The 23,433-nt window shown below is 39.3% G+C and overlaps 1 long non-coding RNA gene across 2 annotated transcripts; it reads right to left on the bottom strand.

Annotated features, from left to right (window-relative positions):
• Nucleotides 1-11,815: 11,815 nt before the first annotated feature.
• LOC147364377 (uncharacterized) lies at nucleotides 11,816-23,009 on the bottom strand. 2 transcript variants are annotated; one of them, XR_015134437.1, is made up of 3 exons: nucleotides 22,934-23,009; nucleotides 13,854-13,922; nucleotides 11,816-12,189 (listed from the first exon to the last, which is right to left on the bottom strand). It is a non-coding gene; the product is annotated as an uncharacterized LOC147364377 (long non-coding RNA). The 2 variants fall into 2 exon arrangements; XR_015134436.1 differs by lacking the exon at nucleotides 11,816-12,189 and adding an exon at nucleotides 13,666-13,766.
• Nucleotides 23,010-23,433: the final 424 nt, after the last annotated feature.

The raw sequence follows: 23,433 nt of genomic DNA, 5'->3' as shown, positions 1-23,433 counted from the left end.
CATGAATCACAGCACGCCAGGTCTCCCTGTCCATCACCAACTCCCGTAGTCCACCCAAACCCATGTCCATCGAGTCGGTGATACCATCCAACCATCTCATCCTCTGTCATCCCCTTCTCCTCCTGCCCTCAATCTTTCCCAGCATCATGGTCTTTTCAAATGAGTCAGCTCTTCGCATCAGGTGGCCAAAATATTGGAGTTTCAGCTTCAACATCAGTCCTGCTAATGAACACCCAGGTCTGATCTCCTTTAGGATGGACTGGTTGGATCTCCTCACAGTCCAAGGGACTCTCAAGAGTCTTCTCCAACACCACAGTTCAAAAGCATCAATTCTGCACTCAGCTTTCTTTATGGTCCAACTCTCACATCCATACATGACTACTGGAAAAACCATAGCCTTTACTAGACAGACCTTTGTTGGCAAAGTAATATCTCTGCTTTTTAATGTGCTGTCTAGGTTACTCATAACTTTCCTTCCAAGGAGTAAGCATCTTTTAATTTCATGACAGCCATCACCATCTGCAGTAATTTTGGAGCCCAGAAAAATAAAGTCAGCCACTGTTTCCCCATCTAGTTGCCATGAAGTGATGGGACCAGATGCCATGATCTTAGTTTTCTGAATGTTGAGCTTTAAGCCAACTTTTTCACTCTACTCTTTCACTTTCATCAAGAGGCTCTTTAGCTCTTCACTTTCTGCCATAAGGGTGGTGTCATCTGCGTATCTGAGGTTATTGATATTTCTCCCGGCAATCTTGATTTCAGCTTGTGCTTCCTCCAGCCCAGCGTTTCTCATGATGTACTCTGCTGCTACTGCTAAGTCGCTTCAGTCGTGTCCGACTCTGTGTGACCCCCACAGATGGCAGCCCAACATGCTCCCCCGTCCCTGGGATTCTCCAGGCAAGAACATTAGAGTGGGTTGCCATTTCCTTCTCCAATGCATGAAAGTGAAAAGTGAAAGTGAAGTCACTTAGTCCTGTCCAATTCTTCACGACCCTATGGACTGCAGCCTACCAGGCTCCTCCATCCATGGGATTTTCCAGGCAAGAGTACTGGAGTGGGGTGCCATCACCTTCTCCAGATATACTCTGCATATAAGTTAAATAAGTAGAGTGATGGTATACACCCTTGACATACTCCTTTCCCAATTTGGAACCAGTCTGTTGTTCCATGTTCAGTTCTAACTGTTGCTTCCTGACCTGCATACAGGTTTCTCAAGAGGCAGGTCAGGTGGTCTGGTATGCCCATCAAGTAATAATCTAGAGTTGAGAAATGTTAGCATGACAGGAAGTCAAGTATTTATAAAGCCTCAGGTAAGTGGTGGGGGTATGGGGGTAGGTAAGAGGCCAAGAATGTGAAAGATTAGCATGCAATCCCTTACCTGCAGCAGCCCTCTTCACTGAGACAGGATTTACAGATGCTAGTTTTGGGGTTTCCAAAAGATCCTTTTTCTTTCGGCATCCTCTCTAAAACTGTAGCTGAATCGAAGGCTAACAAATTGTTCAATATTCAACAATATTTAACTAGCACCTACTGTGTAAGCACTTAATAATACACACGTTAACAACTGTACTGAGCACTGAAGAATTGATGCTTTCAGATTGTGGTGCTGGCAAAGAGTCCAGAGGGTCCCTTGGACAACAAGAAGATCAAACCAGTCAATCCTAAAAGAAATCAACCCTGAATATTCATTGGAAGGGCTGATGTTGAAGTTGAAACTCCAATACTTTGGCCACCTAATGTAAAGAACTGACTCACTGGAAAAGATCCTGATGCTGGAAAAGACTGAGGGCAGAATGTGACAGAGGATGAGATGGTTGGATGGTATCACCAACTCAAAGGACATGAATTTGCACAAACTCCGGGAGATAATGAAGTATAGGGAAGCCTGGCGTGCTGCAGTTCACGGGGTCACAAACAGTTGGACGTGACTTAGCAACTGAACAACAACACTTATTGACACAATTCAAATGTGTCTTTAAAATTTCCTCTGTTCTCGTAAGATTTTAGCACTAGAAGAGGCATTCTGGGCAAATCTAGAACAAGAACTAGGCTGTACAAGCTGTTACCTGGGGCAAATAAACCAGCCTCTCATCTCAAGTTCCTTCGTCTGCAAAAAGACCGTATCAGTGGTTCTGAAACTTCAGCAGGCATCAGAATCACTTGGAGGACCTGTCAAAACACAGAGTGCTGAGCTCCACCCTCAAGTTTCTAACTCCAGAAGTCTTGGGTGGAGCTCAAGAATCTGTATTTTTAACAAGGACCATACTTTGACTAGGAGAAGGAAATGGCAACCCACTCCAGTGTTAGGGTTTAACAGTTTATGTTTAAAAGTTTTCTGTCTTGCCAGGCTGCTCTTTCCTGGTCCAAGACCAGACTTTTTCTGGAGAAGTTTTTTTGTGGTTTTTTTTTTTTTTTTGGTCTGTGGCTGTTTGTGTTTCTGGGTTGCCAGTAACTTCAGTTGGAGGTCTATACATGAAGCTAAAAGAGAACTCAGGGAACTCATCACTGTGCCATTTCTTGGGCTCCTGATACCAGTCTGCCTTCTTTTTCTCTTATAGACTCTTAAAGTTTTCTTTACAAAAAAGTATCCTGAGTGTTTAGTTGTGCTTACTAAGAGAAATAGTGGGAAGTGGATAAACACCTCTACTCCATAATCCCAGAAACAGAAGCCTCTGGACCACATTTTGAGAACCACTACATTAGATGATACCTCAAAACTAATCAAACTGACCATATGGACCACAATCTTGTCTAACTCAATAAAAGTATGAGCCATGCCATGCAAGGCCACCCAAGATGCATGGGTCATGGTGGAGAGTTCTGACAAACACGGTTCACCTAGAGAAGGGGATGGCAAACCGCGTCAGTATTCTTGCCTTGAGAACCCCACGAACAGCACGAAAAGGCAGAAAGATAGGACACTGAAAGATGAACCCTCCCAGGTGCCCAGTATGCTACTGGGGAAGAGTGGAGAAATAACTCCAGAGAGAATGCAGAGATGGAGCCAAAGCAAAAACAAAGCCCAGTTGTGGATGTGACTGCTGATGGAAGGAAAGTTCATTGCTGTCAAGAGCAATATTGCATAGAAACCTGAAAAGTTAGGTCCATGAATCAAGGCAAATTAGAAGTCGTGAAACAGGAGATGGGAAGAGTGAACATCAACATTTTAGGAATCAGTGACCTAAAATGGACTGGAATGGGTGAATTTAACTCAGATGACCATTATATCTACTACTATGGGTGAGAATCCCTTAGAAGAAATGGAATAGCCATCATAGTCAACAAAAGCTTTCAAAATGCAGTACTTGGGTGCAATCTCAAAAATGACAAAATGATCTCTTTTTGTTTCCAAGGCAAACCATTCAATAGCACAGTAATCCAAGTCTATGCCCCAACCAGTAATGCAGAAGAAACTGAAGCTGAACGGTTCTGCGAAGACCTACAAGACCTTCTAGAACTAACACCCAAAAAAGATATCCTTTTCATCATAGGGGACTGGAATACAAAAGTAGGAAGCCAAGAGGTACCTGGAGTAACAGGCAAATTTGGCCTTGGAGTATAAAATGAAGCAGGGCAAAGCCTGACAGAGTTTTGCCAAGAGAATGCACTGGTCATAGCAAACACCCTTTTCCAACAGCACAAGAAAAGACTCTACACATGGACATCACTAGATGGTCAATACCAAAATCAGATTGATTATAGATTATATTCTTTGTAGCCAAAGATGGAGAAGCTCTATACAGTCAGCAAAAACAAGACCTGAAACTGACTGTGGCTCAGATCATGAACTCCTTATTGCCACATTCAGACTTAAACTGAAGATAGTAGGGAAAACCACTAGATCATTCAGGTATGACCTAAATCAAATCCCTTATGATTATACAGTGGAAGTGAGAAATAGATTCAAGGGATTAGATCAGATAGACAGAGGGCCCAAAGAACTATGGACAGAGGTTCGTGACATTGCACAGGAGGCAGTGATCAAGACCATCCCCAAGAGAAAGAAATGCAAAAAGGCAAAATGGCTGTCTAATAAAATCTGAAAAATAGCTGAGAAAAAAAAAAGAGAAGCTAAAGGCAAAGGAGAAAAGGAAAGATATACCCATTTGAATGCGGAGTTCCACAGAACAGCATAGAGATAACAAAGCCTTCCTCAGTGATCAATGCAAAGAAATAGAGGAAAACAATGGAATGGGAAAGACTAGAGATCTCTTCAAGAAAATCAGAGATACCAAGAGAACATTTCATACAAAGATGGTCTCAATAAAGGACAGAAATGGTATGGACCTAATAGAAGCAGAAGATATTAAGAAGAAGTGGCAAGAATAGACAAAGAACTATCAAGAAAAGATCTTAATGACCCAGATAATCATGATGGTGTGATCACTCACCTAGAGCCAGACATCCTGGAAGGTGAAGTCAAGTGAGCCTTAGGAAGCATCACTAGAAACACAGCTAGTGGAGGTGATGGAATCCCAGTTGAGCTATTTCAAATCCTAAAAGATGAGGCTGTTGAAAGTGCTGCACTCAATATGTCAGCAAATTTGGAAAATTCAGTGGCCACAGGACTGGAAAAGGTCAGTTTTCATTCCAACCCCAAAAAAGGGCAATAACAAAGAATGTTCAAACTACCGCACAATTGCACTCATAGCACATGCTATCTAAGTAATGCTCAAAATTCTCCAAGCTGGCTTCAACAGTACATGAACCGTGAAGTTCCAGATGTTCAAGTTGGATTGACAAAAGGCAGAGGAACCAGAGAGCAAGTTGCTAACACCCACTGGATCATAGAAAAAGAAAGATAATACCAAAAAACATCTACTTCTGCTTTGTTGATTACACCAGAGCCTTTGACTGTGTGAATCACAACAAACTGTGGAAAATTCTTCAAGAGGTGGGAATACTAGACCACCTTACCTGCCTCGTGAGAAATCTGTGCCCAAGTCAAGAAGCAACAGTTAGAAATAGACATGGAAAAACAGACTGGTTCCAAATTGGGAAAGGAGTATGTCAAGGGTGTATACTGTCACCCTGCTTATTTAACTTATATGCAGAGGACATCATGTAAAATGCTGGGCTAGATGAAGCACAAACTGGAATCAAGACTGCAGGGAGAAATATCAATAACTTCAGATACGCAGATGACACCACCCTTACGGCAGAAAGCAAAGATGAACTAAAGAGGCTCTTGATGAAAGTAAAAGAGGAGAGTGAAAAAGATGGCTTAATACTCAACATTCAAAAAACTAAGATCATGGTATCCTGATCTTATCCTTCATGGCAAATAGATAGGGAAAGAATGGAAACATTGACAGACTTTATTTTCTGGGGCTCCAAAATCACTGCAGATGGTGACTTCAGCCATGAAATTAAAAGATGCTTGCTCCTTGGAAGAAAAGCTATGACCAAAATAGACAGTATATTAAAAAGCAGAGACATTACTTTGCCAACAAAGGTCCATCTAGTCAAAGCTATGGTTTTTCCAGTAGTCAACTATGGATGTGAGAGTTGGACCATAAAGAAAGCTGAGCACCAAAGAAATGATGCTTTTGAACTGTGGTGTTAGAGAGGAGTCTTGAGAGTCCCTTGCACTGCAAGGAGATCAAACCAAAGGAGATCCTAAAAAAAATCAGTCCTGAATGTTCATTGGAAGGACTGATGTTGAAGCTGAAACTCCAATACTTTGGCCACCTGATAAGAAGAACCAACTCACTACAAATGATTCTGATGCTGGGAAAGACTGAAGACAGGAGGAGAAGGGGATGACAGAGGATGAGATGGTTGGATGGCATTACCGATCCAATGGACGTGAGTTTGAGCAAGCTCAGGGAGTTGGTGATGGACAGGAAAGCCAGGCATGCTGCAGTCCATGGGGTCACAAAGAGTCAGACTTGACTGAGTGACTGAATTGAACACATCCCTTTCAGCTCTAGTCTCTATAATTATGATTTCTGAAAGTATCCTCATGAAGTCGTAAGCCACATGGCAGAGTACACACTGAGTAACACAGAGAAGAGATAGGACTGCCTTTCTGGGCCTCCCTCTATCTTTTCTTTTGTTCTAATTAGCAACCAATTAGCACTACCAGGCATCAGGTCTGGGGAAGCCTCAGCTAATTCTCAGCTGCCAAGGATCCCCTACCACTCCTGTCTAGACTACACCTCCAAGTAAAAATTCTGGGTTCTACAATTTACTAACCTAGAACCCATTCTCTGGGGCCCCACTCTGTGCCAGAACTAGTCTATCAAACCCTTCCCTGTCTGGTACTGATGAGTAAATGGCAATCTGCCTCCAAGTACATACATGTTCAAGGATTTTTCTTTAACTTGGAGGAGAGGTTGGTGATGATTTCAGATACTTTGAACCATCCTGGTCAAAGCTGGCATCACTTCTTCCCTGGTTTTCCACACTTTCTAACTGCTTTTCTTCTATGTATTTTTGCCCCTTCAAACATCCTTTCATCATGGAAGCCTGAGTGATCTTGTCAAAATGAGAGCCTCATGCTCCACTTAATTTTAATGACTTGTTCAGCTCTTAAAACAAGTAGTAAAATATTTGGTATGCCCAATGTGGCTCTGCCTGACCCAGGACCTGCCCACCTCCAAACCCTTCTCATACCCCTCCCCTTCTCTGCTCCCTGCACTTAATTACAATAATCTGCACTGGTTTCCTCCTCAACCTTCTTTGGTTCCATATACCTTCCTACCACTGGGCTTTAACTCTCATTGCTCATTCTCTCTGAAATGCTCTTCTATTCAGCTAATTAATTCCTACTTATCCTCCTTTAGGTGTTAACTCAAGGCTTTCTTTAATTACTTAGACCTGGTCATGTCCTGCTGCTATTCATTTATAGCACTGTTTCCTTTCCTTCACACCAAATATTATGAAATAATCACAAAATCTCTTTTATTTATTTATTTCTGCACCCATCACCAGCACCTGCCATAACACCTGGTACATAAGATATGTACAATAAATCTCTCTTGAATAAAGTATATTTGAGCAGGAGAGAATTCCCCCAAAATATCACATCTTAGTCATATGCATTGTAAAAAAAATAATTTTCTTCATTTCAATCAATAGTGCCCATCACTGAGTGGTTTTTCAAACACACTGAAAGAGATAGAAGATTTTTACATTTCATTTCATGTGTTAAAGAACTTGCAAAGTGCTCAATACTCAACATAGCAGAGTTTTACCATTCAGAAGGGCTCTGTCTGGAAACTTTGGTTAATCCCTCAACACATGAACAATTCCATAGCATTTTATTTACTCCACAAAAGTGTGGTTCAACAATGAGAGATAAGCCTTTAACTCCTAATGCTTCAGTGAAATGACTGTCGAGCCTCCTGACTTTAAGACGCATTAGCAAAGAGACTCAGTCATGAGTTTCCTAAGCATATTCTCAACCACTGAGATAACTGCTCATTCAGCATTCACTGAAGTTTTCTCTTATTTGATGAGCCTAACCAAAGCACACATTGCAGTCTTATAAATCGTTTTTATTGTTCCACAGAGTGCATATGGTAAACTTGCTCTGGTCAAGGACAGAATAATAGCAAGAAATAATTTGGGATAAATTAAACATAGAGTGTTGAATTCAACTAAGAATCCTCACTTTCTTTGACCTTGCCTAGAGTCACAAATACCATAAGATGAAGAAGTATCCACCCAGGGCCTCACAGGTGCAAGAATCTTGATAAACTGCAAACTTCAAATTAAATCATGATAATTTAAATGTGAACAAGATCTCAGTTCATTTACTTAAATGTAATTTGAACAAACTATATAACATTAATTAGCATATATTTGCAATTATTTTTAAAAGGAAAAATGTTCTGAGATATTGCATTTATAGAATTTAGCTAAAGATTATCAGACATTCATAGAATCACCAAATATATATACATACACATTTTATATATATATATATATATAATATAAAACACATAAAACATGACTCTAGTGTGAGAGTGGTTATTCAAAGCTACACCTCAGTGAGCAAACCTGGCTTAACCTGCAAAAAATCCAACCAGTGAGAATTCTGTAATGTGTAATCACAAATAGTCACACACCTAGAGAAGTCTGTGTCAACTATCAAAATTTAGTAACTAATCTGTAATAGTTCCTACAGTGTTTTAAAAACAAAAGTCAATTAAAGGGTGTGAGCCATCAAAGCACAGATACCAATAAGGAAAAGAACATGGTAAGGTCAGAAAATCTGAAATGAGTTATGGGAAAAAAAAAAAGATTAAAGGTGACTTGAGAAAAATTACTTTGGACTAAGGCAAATATGGTTAACAAGTATGTTAAGTGCCTACTCTGATGTATTGATAGAGACTGCCCAGAGAATTCAGCTTAAAATTATTGTGAGACAGGGGCTAAAGTTAGCAGGAAAGAATGAATAGTCAGTCAACTTGCAATATCTGCCATGGGCTTGAGAGAAAAGGATAATGAGACAAATTCCATCTTTGCTGACCCTGACATGTAGAGTCTCTCTAGTTTTGGAGCTACTCCTAACTTCTTGTTAGCAACATAAGCAGTTGGCTTCACTGGGTGTGGGGGGGAGGGTATATTTTTCACAAAGGACTAAAGTACTTTTCCTAAGAGTTAGCATACCTAAGAGACAGCCATGTCCCACCACGTGTCATGCAGTCTACCAGCTGATTCAGCAGCTAGCTACTACCCACTAACCTGACAATATGCTCAATTCCAGATCTTGCTTCAGTATTTTCAAAACTACTACATGGGCGTTTAGGGTCACTCACTATTAGTTAAGTGTGGTGGTTAAATGTGTAAAGGAGCTTTGGTATTTGGTTTATGTATGTGATTAACTATTTTAGACATAATCCTTGATACAAGTTGTCAATTTTGTATGGGAAAGTAGATATAGTAGTAGATGAATACTCATGTAAGTATTTTGCAAATGTCAAGAAAAGAGTCCTCTAGAACTAAATTTTGAAGAATTAATAGACTTTTGAAAGCAGATTATTAGCAAAAAAAATAAAATAAAATAAAGCATTTCAGTCAAAGCAGCCTGGAGAAAATGTTTTCAACTCTAGTTACTGCTACTTCCTCCAATGATCCCATGGCTACTTTACCAATACTACTAAAACTTTGATTTATGTTAATTCTCCACTCTTCTGCTTCATGGTTGTATTAGTGGATGTTAAACTAGGACATACCAGTGAGAGAAAAAAGAAACTTCACAGTTAGAAAACCATTGTTGTGGTCCATGAGTCCCTTTATAATTTTTCTGGACTTCCACAAGTAGAAGAAACTATGAAGAAGACGAATAATATAGTATGTATCTGAGAAATGGAGTATTCCTGCCATATCAGTAAATAAGGCTGTCACAGTCATCAGCGGCTCTGGCCTCCAAATGTAAATTTCTGAGCCTTAAGGGCACCAAGGAAGGAGAACAATACCTGCAATCTGGCAGCCTTGAGGCTGCAGCCACTCCCTATGGAGAACATCAAGGAACTCAGTTTGTGAAAAATGTAAAATACTGGCCCCAGATAGCTAAGATGCATATGAAGGAAAGGATTTAAGTGAGCCCAGACTCTTGCATCTTCCCATATTTAGAAAAGCACTAAATTTCTTGAGATATCTAGTTTTAATTCACAAAAATTCTTTTGATGTTGAGACTACCTGCCCCTTGCTATAAACTTCTATATAACCTGAATCCTCCTCAGAGGAGGAGCTCTCTCAAGGCTACTTGAGATGTTGCCTCCCAGGCTTAGGTCCTAAACATTTCCACCAAATAAAACAAAACTCTCAACTTTTAGGCTGTGGCTTTTTTAAGTTGACATATCCCAATATACTCAGATGATGAAAAGAAATAGAAGAAATTCAATAGATTGATAACAGGACAGACATCTCTTTGCTGCTGTAGAACCCAAGGCATTTTCTGGTTGGCTTAGAACACAAATGGTTTCATGGATTTCAAGCCACAGAGAAAGTTCTGAATGACCTGAATGCAGTTGCTAGTTAGAAAGGCTCCCTGCCTAGTCACACACACTGGTCCAGAGCAGCTTCTCGATGGATGACAAAGTTCTCAGATCTGCATGTGTGTGTCCACCATATACACAAGCAAATCCACTGCTTATGATTAAGAAGAATGTGATGCGGTAAACTGCTTTAGCCTGCTTCTCAGACCATAATTTGTAATTTAATTAGTGACAATTTTAATGATCATATTTTCTAAAGAAAATATAAAAGTCACTGTGATCTTAGGTGCTTTGCATGTATTTCCATTAAAAACTCAACTGGATGTACTTTTTGACATTAAATAGCACTGCCTAAGTCAGACTCCATAGAAGCAGGGCTTGAGAGAGGAATTCTGGTTCAAGGTATTTAGTGGGGGAGCATCTTCAGGAGTAGGGGTGTGAGGGAAACAGGACAGGGAAACAAAGGAACAAGGGAATGTGCTCTCAGCTGGAGACCAGCTTCAGCCTGATCCCTGGAGAAGCCCGGGGGGATGAACTTCATCAGAGAGTTGCTCTCACCTTGAGGGCAGAGGGCCGGCCTTTGTACACATCAGCTGCAGACATTAGTCAAGGTCATTTCTCAGAAGGGAACATCTGCGATGGTTATCAACTGTGGATGAAAAATACTGCCTGCCATATCAGTAAACAAAGGATGGTGCAGCCATCAAGCCATCACACCATAGTCACCCCTACAGTGAGCCCTGAGGGAATTCAGGATGGAGGCAGGATGCCCCCACAATCCAGCAGTCAGTCCTGTAGCCACCCCTGACAGTGTACCCTGAGATGAGAAAATGCAGAATACTGATCCCAGAAAGCTGAGGTGCACATCAAAGGAACGATTTGAGTGAGCCCAGACTCTTGCATCTTCCCATACACAGAAAAGCACTGAATTCCTTAACTTGAGATGTCTGTTGTCTTTAATTAATAAAATTAAACCTGTTCTAATGTTCCAACTACCTGGTCTTTGATGCAAAAATTCCTATGTATCCTGCCCTCCTCCTTGCCTCTCTGGAGCAGTTTCTTAGGGCTATCTGAGATACTGCATCCTAAGCTTTGTCCACTGAATAAAATATAACTCTCAAATTTAAGATAGTGCATCTTTTTTTCCAGTTGATATAATGTTCACAGAAGCTGGAGGATGCAGGCAGGGCAGTGACAACACCCACTAAAGGCATTCTCATTGGCAATTGGTCACCTATGACTCTTTCGTTAACCAACTGATTTCTCCTACTCTTCCTCCTTCCCTCTAGTCCAGGTGTCAGCAACCTTTTATGTAAAAATAGATATTTTAGGCTTTGCAGATCACATAGCACTGTCACAACTACTCAACTCTGCTGTTTTGTCATGAAAGCAGCCACAGACAACATGTAAATGGATGAACCTGACTGTACACCAGTGAAACCACAGGCCACTGACTCCTGCTCTGGCTAGTCCTCTCTCTCCTCTACTTCCTGACTTTATTTCCTTAACTATTCATCTTTGTCTCACATGTAATCTCACATGTAATCCCATAAAATCGCATCTATTATTCCTCATTGCTCTCCTTCCTACTCTCTCCCTCTTCTGAAATGCCTCCCAGTCATCATCTGTTCCCTACTATTCCTCTACTTACACTCACATTTGACCTTTGAAATCCAGTATCATTTAGAGTACCTCACACAGTTGCTTAACACAATCCCTACTGTTATTTCTTTCAATGATCTCATCTCTATTTTACCATTACATCCCATTTTGTTGACATCATATTTTGTCAACTGAAAAAAACGCACAAACTAAAAATTGAGAATTATGTTTTATTTGGTGGACAAAACTGAAGACTTAAGTCTAGGAGTCAACCTCTAAAACAGCTCTGAAGGACTGCTCAGAAGTGGTAAGGGAGGAGCCAGGATATGTTGCACCAAAAACAGAGTGGTCAGAATGTCAAAAGATTACCATTAGTTAAAGAAAATCAGACAGCTCAAGTTAAGGGATTGAGCACTTTTCTGTCTTTGGGAAGATGCAAGAGTCTGGGCTCATTAAAATCATTCCTTCAATAGGCACCTTAGGTACTTAGGGCTAGTACCGTGTTCTTTCCCATGCTGAGTCCCCTAAGGGTGCACCATTGGGGATAGCTGATGGGCTTGGCAGCTGGCAGTTTATTTGTCTCCATCCAGAGTTCCCTCAGGGCTCATGCTCAGGAGTGCCTGTTGTGGCTTGATGGCTGCAATAATATTTGTTTATGGATATGCTAGCAACATTTTTCATTCACAAGTTTTACTTATTTCTGATTCATCAGTATGTCCATGTATCCTAATATCCTCTCAGGCTGGTCTTCTAGAACACATCAAAAATATTGTACCCACTAATCAGTAACAAATTCTGTACTTATTTCCATCTCCTACAAGAGTCCAGGTTTTCTGTTTGTCTTTCTTTAGTTTAGATATTTCTCTGATACACTAAATACTGGTTCAAGCTTTATCCATTTTATTTGAAACAAGAAAAAATATTGATTTTCAACAAGTCTGGTAGTCCAATCTAACCTCACAGCCTCCTCAAGGAGCATCTAAGGACACTATGGGATCAATACTCAGAAAAGCAATCAGAGGTGGAGTTTTCCACCTCTGGATATAAAGTTGTCTTCCATGTAGAAAGCTCTTTTATCCTTCCTTTTAAAGATATAACTCACTTCTTCATGTGGTTTTTCTGAAAATAGTGATCTAATACTCTTTGCACGTGGCAGGAGGTATTCTTCCAGGGTCATGATCTCACAGGCAAGAAGGCACTGAGGCTGCAGCAGAAATCCCTAGATTAGTAGTGTTCATATTAATAGTTAGGAAGTTATAACCAATTCATCAAAGTAATAAGAGTTTTGGTCAAGGCTACTAATGATGTAGCCGTTTTCACTAAAAAGGACCCAAGGCATATCCCTGGAGACTAACTAGAGTAGCAACCATCACAATAGGCAGAAGAAAAAATATCTGAAAATCCATGATCCCAGTTAAACCTTGTGCCAGAATCACACCTGATGGAGTTGGGTATATGCAGAAAAGCACTGGATACAGGCTCATTCAGAAACATCAAACTGAAGGAGGAACTTTACTTTTCATGGGAAAAGCCCCAGGTGGAGAGAAGAAAATGTCTGGCATTGGGAGATGTTCTCCATCATGCTTCTAGAAGTAATCTCAGTGAGGATAAGGATCTATCTTAAGGGCTAAAAGAAGGGTTTGCTCCTGAAGTACAAATGGTAACAGCAATACTCTAACAGATCCCAATCTGGAACAACAGGACCTGGTCTGAGTTGGGGACAGAAATGTATTTCTCATCTCAGATAAGGAAGTGTCCTGGGGGCTTGACAGTATGAAGACAGACGGCAGGGTACTCTCTCCCCTATGCTTGTTTTCCTTCTTTCTCTTACATTTAGTGAGAATTGGAGACTAGCATTGCTGGGAAAATAAAGCTGTGAATTTTACTTCTAGATTATCCTGTTGTCTGTGGGGAATTGCTTGCTTTCCAGAAAGCAGAAATAGCTAAATTTGAATTCTCTCAGAAACAAGGAATTGAGTACAAGTAGTTTATTTGAGTGGAGAAGGAAATGGCAACCCACTCCAGTGTTCTTTCCTGGAGAATCCCAGGGATGGGGGAGCCTGGTGGGCTGCCATCTGTGGGGTTGTACAGAGTCGGACACAACTATAGTGACTTAGCAGCAGCAGCAGCAGTTTATTTGGGAGGTGATCCAAGAAACAGTTGCAGGGAAGTGGGAAGTGAGACAGCTACCACTGTGGCAACTGGAGCATCATTCTGCTGGGAAACTTCAGGAATCAGTGGAGAAGAAGCAATTCAGAGATATCCCATCCAAGTTGTGAATTATGGGGCATTCTAGCCTACCTTAGGCACAAGCAGCAAGGTCCAGGTGCTTTGGCAAGCCCTTCAGCAAAGAGATACACAGGCTGGCACCTGGAAGTAAGACAGGGAGTGTTACACAAAGGTGAGGCCCAGGAGGGTAGGTATGGCTGGGGCACCAATAACATCTCTTACAAAAGAGACTCCTGGACTCATTCAAGTGTGGACTCTGGAGAGAAGAAGCAAGAACACAGAGTCCAAAAGGGATAGAAAATATATTGGCTTCCCTTTTGCGGGGAATTAAAGTATATGCTTTAAATATGAAATGGAAGAAAAATACCTTACAAGAACCTAAAAAAAGAAATCTTACCACCATCACAAACTTAGAAATTTTATTTTTAAGACTTTTTTTTTAATATGGGCCATTTTTAAAGTCTTTATTGAATTTGTTACAATATTGTTTCTGGCTTATGTTTTGGTTTTTTGGCCATAAAGCATGTGGCCTTTGCTCCCCGACCAGGGATCAAACCCATACTCCCTACATTAGAAGGTGAATTTTTAACCACCAGCCAGCCAGAGAAATTCCAAGATTTTATTACAAGACAGTAATGTTTCAGAGTTGTGCATATTTTTCCTCTCCCCATCCCTCTTCCCACCAAACATGACAATTACAGTGTGAAAGTCCATTGTAAGAAGAGCTATTGCCTTAGGGTTTGAAATTCAAGGGTAACAGACTAGATAATTGGAATCAATCAGCCAGGCCTTGTGGAGAAACTGTCCGGAGGAGGGCATGGGAACCCACTCCAGTATTCTTGCCTGGAGAATCCCAGGGACAGAGGAACCTGGCAGGGAACAGTCCATGGAGTCGCAAAGAGTCAGACACGACTGAAGCAACTGAGCACGCTCACACGTGGAGCAACTGAAAGCCTTTCTCTACCTTCTCCTTTCTCTTCCCCTGGTCTACTTTCTCTGTTTATATGATCTTCTAAATATACTGCAGCTCTGTGCTGGTTTCTAATTGATAACAGCAAATCAAGGTTAGATTTTAGGATTTGTCTTTAGTACTAGAAATACTGGACTGCTTGGGAAATACATGTGCATGAGGCAATTTGTACTCAGACCATAAATATTTAGTTCAGTAGATCTATGTCCTGAAAGTTCCTTGGAACTTTGGAGATATGGGAGATTTGAGATTTCTGGAGGTGCCAAAGGAGCAGTGCCATTTCCTATGGGAAATGCCCCACTCTACAGCTGTTTGGAGAAAAGATCCAGATACTAATCAGATACCAGAAAGATACCACAAAGCTGAGACTCACCCAGACAAAAATACATTTAGGGGAAAAGTACTTTGTATATATTGTTAGGCCTTTAATTCCCCTAAGAACAAGGGACTGACTATGAAAAGCAAAATAATGTTTAAAATTAAAGCAAATAAAGGTGTCAAGTGGATTAATAGGAACTAGATTTATCCTTATAACTAAAAATCTAGACAAAATACATGAAATCTCAGTTTTCAGGTAATGAATGACAAAACAGCAGTATAGAGATCCCTGAGAGAAGAGCCACAAATAAAATGAGCTCTACAACTGCACCAGGTTACTGTTCAGAGGTAGTTATCAGGCCTCAGTGCAAGGAGGGATAACGCAAACAGCCAAGCACTTCTTGATGTGAGAAGACAGAAACTGGAATTCACATGGCCAAGGCAGCTAAATTCTGTGCAGCAAAAAAACAGAAAGGAGGGATATGTAAGAGAAAGAGCTCCAGTTTTCTGCTCTGAGGTCCCCTAGAGTCTTTGGCTAAGTACAAAAAGACAAGTGTAACAAGTAAAGAATCAACAGAAAAGAGTAGGAAGAACAATCCTAGAAGCCTACTCAGAATAGAAATAATTTGTGTTCCTACAGTCAGAGTATAAAGATATTATGAGACCAAAGGCATTATGTAGAAGAGCATCACCACCATGAAAGTGAAAGTGAAAGTCACTCTGTCGTGTCTGACTCTTTGCAACCCCATGGCCAGCATACTGGAGCAGGTAGCCTTTCACTTCTCTAGAGGATCTTCCCAACCCAGGGATCAAATCCAGGTCTCCTGCATTGCAGGCAGATTCTTTACCAACTGAGCTATCAGGGAAGCCATAGTAGAGCTAAATTGATGCTCAACTAAAAGATGATTCAGATCAATCCTAACAAAGCTTGCAAGCAAAATTCAAAAAAAGTCATCTGATTCCAAATAACTAACTGCACATAAGGATAAAATTCAGCACTATTTAAATGAAAGCAGCAAAACCCAGCAGCTGACAATATAGAGAGTGTAAAATCACAATGTCAGGTATGCAATCAAAAATTATGAGGCATGACAAGCAGCATAAAATTTTGACCAATTGCCAGCCAAGGCAAAAAATACAATAAATATAAGTAGATCAAGAAATGACTGAGACAATGGAACTAACACATGATGTGCTCAGTCTCTCAGTCATGTCCGACTCTTTATGACCCCATGGTCTGTGGCCCACCAGGATCCTCTGTCACAAGGGTATAAAAATGCTGCTATAAATATTCTCTATATGATTAAAAATATAGAGGGAAATACGAGCATTACAAAGAAGTGAACAGTATTAAAAGATGCATATATGTTAAAAATTAACAATATAAAAATATGTACAATAAAACACTAAACAAAAGAAAAAGGGACTATACTAAGGAAAAGTAGGTCTCAGAATGAGAAATACTGCCACAAATAAAAATGGACATTTTCTAATGGCAAAAGAGTCAATTCATCAAAAAATACATAGGGCTTCCACAACAAAGTACCACAGACTGGGATGTTTCAGTGAGAGTGAGTGCTCAGTCACTCAGTCGTGTCCAACTCTTTGCAATCCCTATGGACTGTAGCCCATCAGGCTCCTCTGTCCATGGGATTATCCTGGCAAGAATACTGGAGTGGGTTGCCATTTCCTCTTTCAATTTTCTCACAATTAAGTCTAAAATCTAGGTATCAATACGGTTGGGTTCTTCTGAGGTCTTTCTCCTTGGCTTGTAGATGGCTACCTTCTCCCTGTGTCTTCATACAGTCTTCCCTCTGAGTGTATTTATGTCCTAATATCCTCTTCTTCTAAGTACATCAATCATATTAGATTAGGTTCTAACCTAATGAAATCATTTAAATTTATTTACCTCTTTAAAAACCCTGTCTCTGAATGTAGTCACATTCTGAGGTACTGGAGGCTAGACCTTCAACACACGAATTTTGGAAGGACACAAATCAGTTAGTTCAAAACAGTGCATAATAATCCTAAATGTATATGTACCCAATAACAGAGCTTCGAAATACATGAAGAAAAAAATTAATGTACTGAAAGGAGAACAGGCAAATCTATAATGATAGGTGGTGATTTCAATACCTTTTTTTTTTTTAGTAATTAATAGAATAAGCACAGAGAAATGTTAATAAGGATATAGAATGCTTGAACATCATTATCAGTCAACTAAACCAAGTTGACCTTTATTGCAAAGTCTATCAACAACTACAAAATACACTTCTCTTTCAAATGTTCATGAGGTGTTCACCAAAATAAACCATCTCCTGGATGTGAAACTAGTTTCAACAAATTTAAGTGAACTTAAATGATTCAAAGCAAATTTTATGGCCAAAAACAGATTAATCTAGAAACAATGGCAGAAAGGTATCTTTTTTAAATTCCTAATATTTTTAATTCATCAACATACTTCTAAATAACTATATGAGTTGAGGAGCTCACAAATGACATTTTAAAATATTTTGAACTGAATGAAAATTAAAATAGCATCTCAAAATCGGTGGGATAGAACTTTGAAGAAAATTTATAGCAATAAATGTGTACACTAGTAAAGAAGAAACTTCTCAAATATCTAAAATTTCCACCTAAATAAGTTAGAAAAACAAGTGTAATCCAAATAATAAGAAAGTAAATAATAAGGATAAGACCAGAAATCAATGAAATAGAAAACGGAGATTTTTAATGAAATAGGTACTTTCTTAAGATCAATTTGGCGGATTCATTTCGATATTTGGCAAAACTAATACAATATTGTAAAGTTTAAAAATAAAATAAAATTTTAAAAAAAATTGATGAATCCATAGCCAGTCATACTGATAAAGAAAATAGGAGAGAAAACAAAAATTTCCAATATAAAGCAATGAAAGACGGATCATTATCAAAGATCCTATCACTTCAGTTCAGTTCAGCCGCTCAGTCATGTCTGACTTGTGACCGCATGAACCGCAGCACGCCAGGCCTCCCTGTCCATCACCAACTCCCAGAGTTCACTCAAACTCATGTCCATCGAGTTGGTGATGCCATCCAGCCATGTCATCCTCTGTTGTCCCCTTCTCCTCCTACCCCCAGTCCCTCCCAGCATCAGGGTCTTTTCCAATGAGTCAACTCTTTGATGAGATGGCCAAAGTATCGGAGTTTCAGCTTCAACCTCAGTCCTTCCAATGAACACCCAGGGCTGATCTCCTTTAGAATGGACTGGTTGGATCTCCTTGCAGTCCGAGGGACTCTCAAGAGTCTTCTCCAACACCAAAGTTCAAAAGCATCAGTTCTTCGGCGCTCAGCCTTCTTCACAGTCCAACTCTCACATCCATACATGACCACTGGAAAAACCATAGTCTTGACTAGACAGACCTGTTGGCAAAGTAATATCTCTGCTTTTGAATATGCTATCTAGGTTGGTCATAACTTTCTTTCCAAGGAGTAAGCGTCTTTTAATTTCATGGCTGTAATCACCATATGCAGTGATTTTGGATCCTACAGACATCCAAAAGATACTAACTGAATATTATAAGCATTTATGCCAAAAAATTTGACAACTTAAATGGACATTTGTGACATAAAAATCACAAAATACCAAAGTTCACAAAGACAGAAACTGAGTAGTCCCATAAATATGGAAGGAACTGAATTCTTAGATTAAAACTAACTCACAAGTAAAACTCCAGCCAGTTAGCATCACTGGTGAATTCTACCAAACATTTCAAGAAAATGATGCCAATTCATCCCAAACTTCTTCCAGAAATAGAGGAAAATACTTCTCACGTCCTGTTATGAGCCAGAATTTCTGACAGAAAATAAGATACCAACATCCTAAGAAATACAAAATAAAGAAATGAAAAATCACAAATAGAGATGTAAAATATTGGCAAATTGAATCTAGTGCTTGACAAACCTATATGCAGGTCAGGAAGCAACAGTTAGAACTGGACATGGAACAACAGACTGGTTCCAAATAGGAAAAGGAGTACGTCAAGGCTGCATATTGTCACCCTGCTTATTTAACTTATATGCAGAGTACATCATGAGAAACACTGGGCTGGAAGAAGCACAAGCTGGAATCAAGATTTCTGGGAGAAATATCAATAACCTCAGATATGCAGATGACACCACCTTTATGGCAGAAAGTGAAGAGAAACTAAAAAGCCTCTTGATGAAAGTGAAAGAGGAGAGTAAAAAAGTTAGTTTAAAGCTCAACATTCAGAAAATGAAGATCATGGCATCTGGTCCCATCACTTCATGGGAGATAGATGGGGAAACAGTGGAAACAGTGTCAGACTTTAATTTTTTGGCTCCCAAATCACTGCAGATGGTGACTGCAGCCATGAAATTAAAAGACGCTTGCTCCTTGGAAGGAAAGTTATGACCAACCTAGACAGTATATTAAAAAGCAGAGACATTACTTTGCCAACAAAGGTCCATCTAGTCAAGGCTATAGTTTTTCCTGTGGTCATGTATGGATGTGAGAGTTGGACTGTGAAGAAAGCTGAGTGCCAAAGAATTGATGCTTTTTAACCGTGGTGTTGGAGAAGACTCTTGAGAGTCCCTCGGACTGCAAGGAGATCCAACCAGTCCATTCTAACGGAGATCAGTCCTGGGTGTTCATTGGAAGGACTGAGGTTGAAGCTGAAACTCCGATACTTTGGCCATCTCATCAAAGAGCTGACTCATTGGAAAAGACCCTGATGCTGGGAGGGACTGGGGGCAGGAGGAGAAGGGGACGACAGAGGATGACATGGCTGGATGGCATCACCAACTCGATGGACATGAGTTTGAGTGAACTCTGGGAGTTGGTGATGGACAGGGAGGCTTGGCGTGCTCCTATTCATGGGGTCGCAAAGAGTCAGACATGACAAAATTGACAAATTTGGACAAATTTGACAAAAGACATAGAAGCTGTAAGTCAAAAACTATGAAATATTACTTAAAGAAATTAACAGAAATTTAAATAAATGGAATGAAACTTCTAATCTTCATGGGTTGGAAGACTCAGTAATGCTGATATTTTTATTTTCCTCCAAGTTCATTTGCAGATTGAACACAATGAACATTAAATTCCAGCAGGTGTTTTCATATTTGTTTAACAGATGCTTCTAAAATTTATATGGAAATCCAAATGACCTACTCTAGCTGTAACAGTTCTGAAAAAACAAATTAATAAAGGTGGGACTTCCTTGATCTCAAGGTTAACATATACATATATGGAGTAATCAAGAGATGAAGTATTCATGTAAGAAAATAGACCACACATATTTAGCCAGTTGCCTTTCCACAAAGGTACAAAAGCAATTCAATGTTGAAAGAAGATCCTTTCCACACATGGTGTCAAAACAATTGGATGTTCAAATGCAAAAGAAGACAACAAAGGATCTTGACTATTACCTTATAACATATTTAAAAATTAATATCTCAAAATAATATTACTTTATGCCTATTGGCATATACTTATATACATTACATATATATATATACACATATATATATAAGTATATATATATACTTATATACAGAAAATTAATAAAATTACTATAGTCAAATGGATCATATATCTAAGTGATAAACCTAAAATTATAAAACTTTTAGAAGAAACCACAGGAAAAAAGCTAAACTAAATCTTTATGGTCTTGGGTTAGCAAAGATTTCTTACATTAAAACACAAGAAGCACAATCCATAAAAGAAAACACTGATAAACCTGACCTCATAAAAATTAAAAACTTTTAAACATCAAAAGATACTGTTAAAAAAATAAAAAAAAGAAGGCTACAGACTAGAGGAAGAATATTTACCAAACATATATCTAATAAAGAAGTTATATCTAGAACAGAGGTTGGCAAATTACAGTCAGCTGGTTTTTTAAATCAAGTTTTATTACCTGTGGCTTTTTCAAACTAAAATGTCAGAGTTAAATAATTGTGATCCAAATTTTATGGCCTAAAAACATAAAATATTTACTATCTGGCCCTTTAAGAAAAAGTCTGCCAACATCTGATAGAGAATATTTAAAGAACTCTTGCAAAAGAATAGTAAGAAGACAATCCAATTTTTTAAATGGGTAAAAGATTTAAATAGACACTCCATCAAAGAATATATATGAATAGCAAATAGAGTTTAAGTTTTGCTAATTGAATAAATCCTAGAGAGCTGCCGTATAACACGAATCCTATAGTTAACAACGCATTTTATGCAGTTCAAAATTTCAGAGGGTAAATTTCATGCTGTGTTCTTTTTTTTTTTCCCTCTCTCTCTCTCTTTTTATTTATTTATTTTATTTTATTTTTAAACTTTACATAATTGTATTAGTTTTGCCAAATATCAAAATGAATCCACCACAGGTATACATGTGTTCCCCATCCTGAACCCTCCTCCCTCCTCCCTCCCTATACCATCCCTCTGGGTCGTCCCAGTGCACTAGCCCCAAGCATCCAGTATCGTGTCATGCTGTGTTCTTACCACAAAACAAAAACAAAGGAACACAAGGAGAATTCTGAAAGGTGTTAGATGTATCTATTGCCTTGATTGTAGTAATGGTATCACAAGTATTTGAATACGTCCAAACTCAAATAGCAAGTGTCCGGTGGCGCAGTGGTACAGAACCTACCTGACAATGCAGGACACTCGGGTTCAATCCCTGGGTTGGGAAGATCCACTGGAGAAGGGAATGGCAACCAACTCCTGTGTTCCTGCCTGGAAAATTCCATGGACAGAGGAACCTGGAGGGCTACAATCCATAGGGTTGCAGAGAGTTGGACACAGTTGAGCACATACACATAAACTCAAATTATACACATTAAATGTGTGCAGTCTTTTGTATACAACTATACATCAATAAACCTGTTTTAAAATGCCAAATAAGCACAGAAAACTGTACCAAATATCATGAGACATTAGGAAAAAGCAAATTAAAATCACAGTGAGATACCACTACACACAACCAGACACTTAAATATAAAAGAACCAACAATACCAAGTGCTAGTGAGGATGTGGAGCAACCAAAACTAACTCTATGCAGGCAGGAGTGCAAAATATTATAGCCACTTTAGAAAACAGGTATAAAGTTTAGCAGGTATAAAGTTAAACAGACATTATTTCACCTCCAACTCCTAGATATTTATAGAAGAGAAATAAAGACTGTGTTCACACAAATATGTTCGTAATAGGCACAAACTAGAAACAACCAAATGTCCATCAAGAGGTGAACAGATAAATCGTTGCATGGAATATAGTAATAATAAAAGAAAAAACTACCAATACACAGAATAGCCTGGACAGATCTCAAAAGCATTATGCTAAATGATAGAAGCTAGAATTTAAGACCATATACAGTAAAAAGAAAATGAAAACATCAGTCCCTCAGTCATGTCCGACTCTTTGAGACCCCATGGACTGTATAGCCCCTCCAGGCTCCTCTGTCCATGGGATTTCCCAAGCAAGAATATTTGAGTGGGTTGCCATTTCCTTCTCCAGGGGATCTTCCCAACCCAGGGAACCCAGGTTTCCTGCGTTGCAGGCAGATTCTTTACCATCTGAGCCACCAGGGAAGTCTACAGGTGGTCCATTTATATGAAATTTTAGAAGAGGCAAAACTACAGTGACAGAAGGGAACCAGTGGTTGCCAGGGCCCTAGAAAGGGATTAACTGCAAAGAAACACGAAATGACTTTGGGGGATGATGGAAATATTATTATTTTACTATTATGGTGGTGGTTACATGATTAAACGCATTTGCCATAATTCATTAAATTGTAATTGGTGAATATTTCATAAAACTAATTTTTAAAAGTTAGGAAAAGACAGAAACAAAAGTGCAGGGTTTACCTGTGGCTGGCATAATTCTATTTGTTTCACTGTATACACCAGATTCTTGACTTTAAAGATTTTGACAACATATATGAACATAATTTAAGATGAAAAATAGAATCAGAGAGGACTTCTTGGCCTACCACAATAGTTCCTAACAGATACAAATCAGAATCTTTGGCAATGTAGTCTGAATGCATCTTTCTAGGCCCCTTCCCCAGAGGTTCTGACTTAAGGTCAGGTACATGGAAGATACACCTCTGTGGGCTCTCCAAGTGACAATGATGAACAGCGAAATTTGAAAACAATAAGCCTAATGTATAGATTGACCTGGAGTAAACTTCACTGATGTCATGACCTGGTCCCTTTCGGAGACTTCTGAGAATAATATCAGAACGTCATAACAGACTTTGAAGCAAATAATTGCATCTGCATTGGCTCCAATAGGAGGCTCAAGACTTGGCAAATTTGCCTCCCAAAGAGGTAAGTCTTCTGATATGCCATTTACCTCCTTCCCC

This window comes from Bos grunniens, chromosome 10, assembly GCF_055505025.1.
Source record: "Bos grunniens cultivar Pamir isolate PY7600 chromosome 10, Bosgru_T2T1.0, whole genome shotgun sequence".
Classification (NCBI taxonomy): Eukaryota; Metazoa; Chordata; class Mammalia; order Artiodactyla; family Bovidae; genus Bos; species Bos grunniens.
Note: the sequence above shows the minus strand (reverse complement) of the source record. Positions and strands in the feature narration are given on the sequence as shown.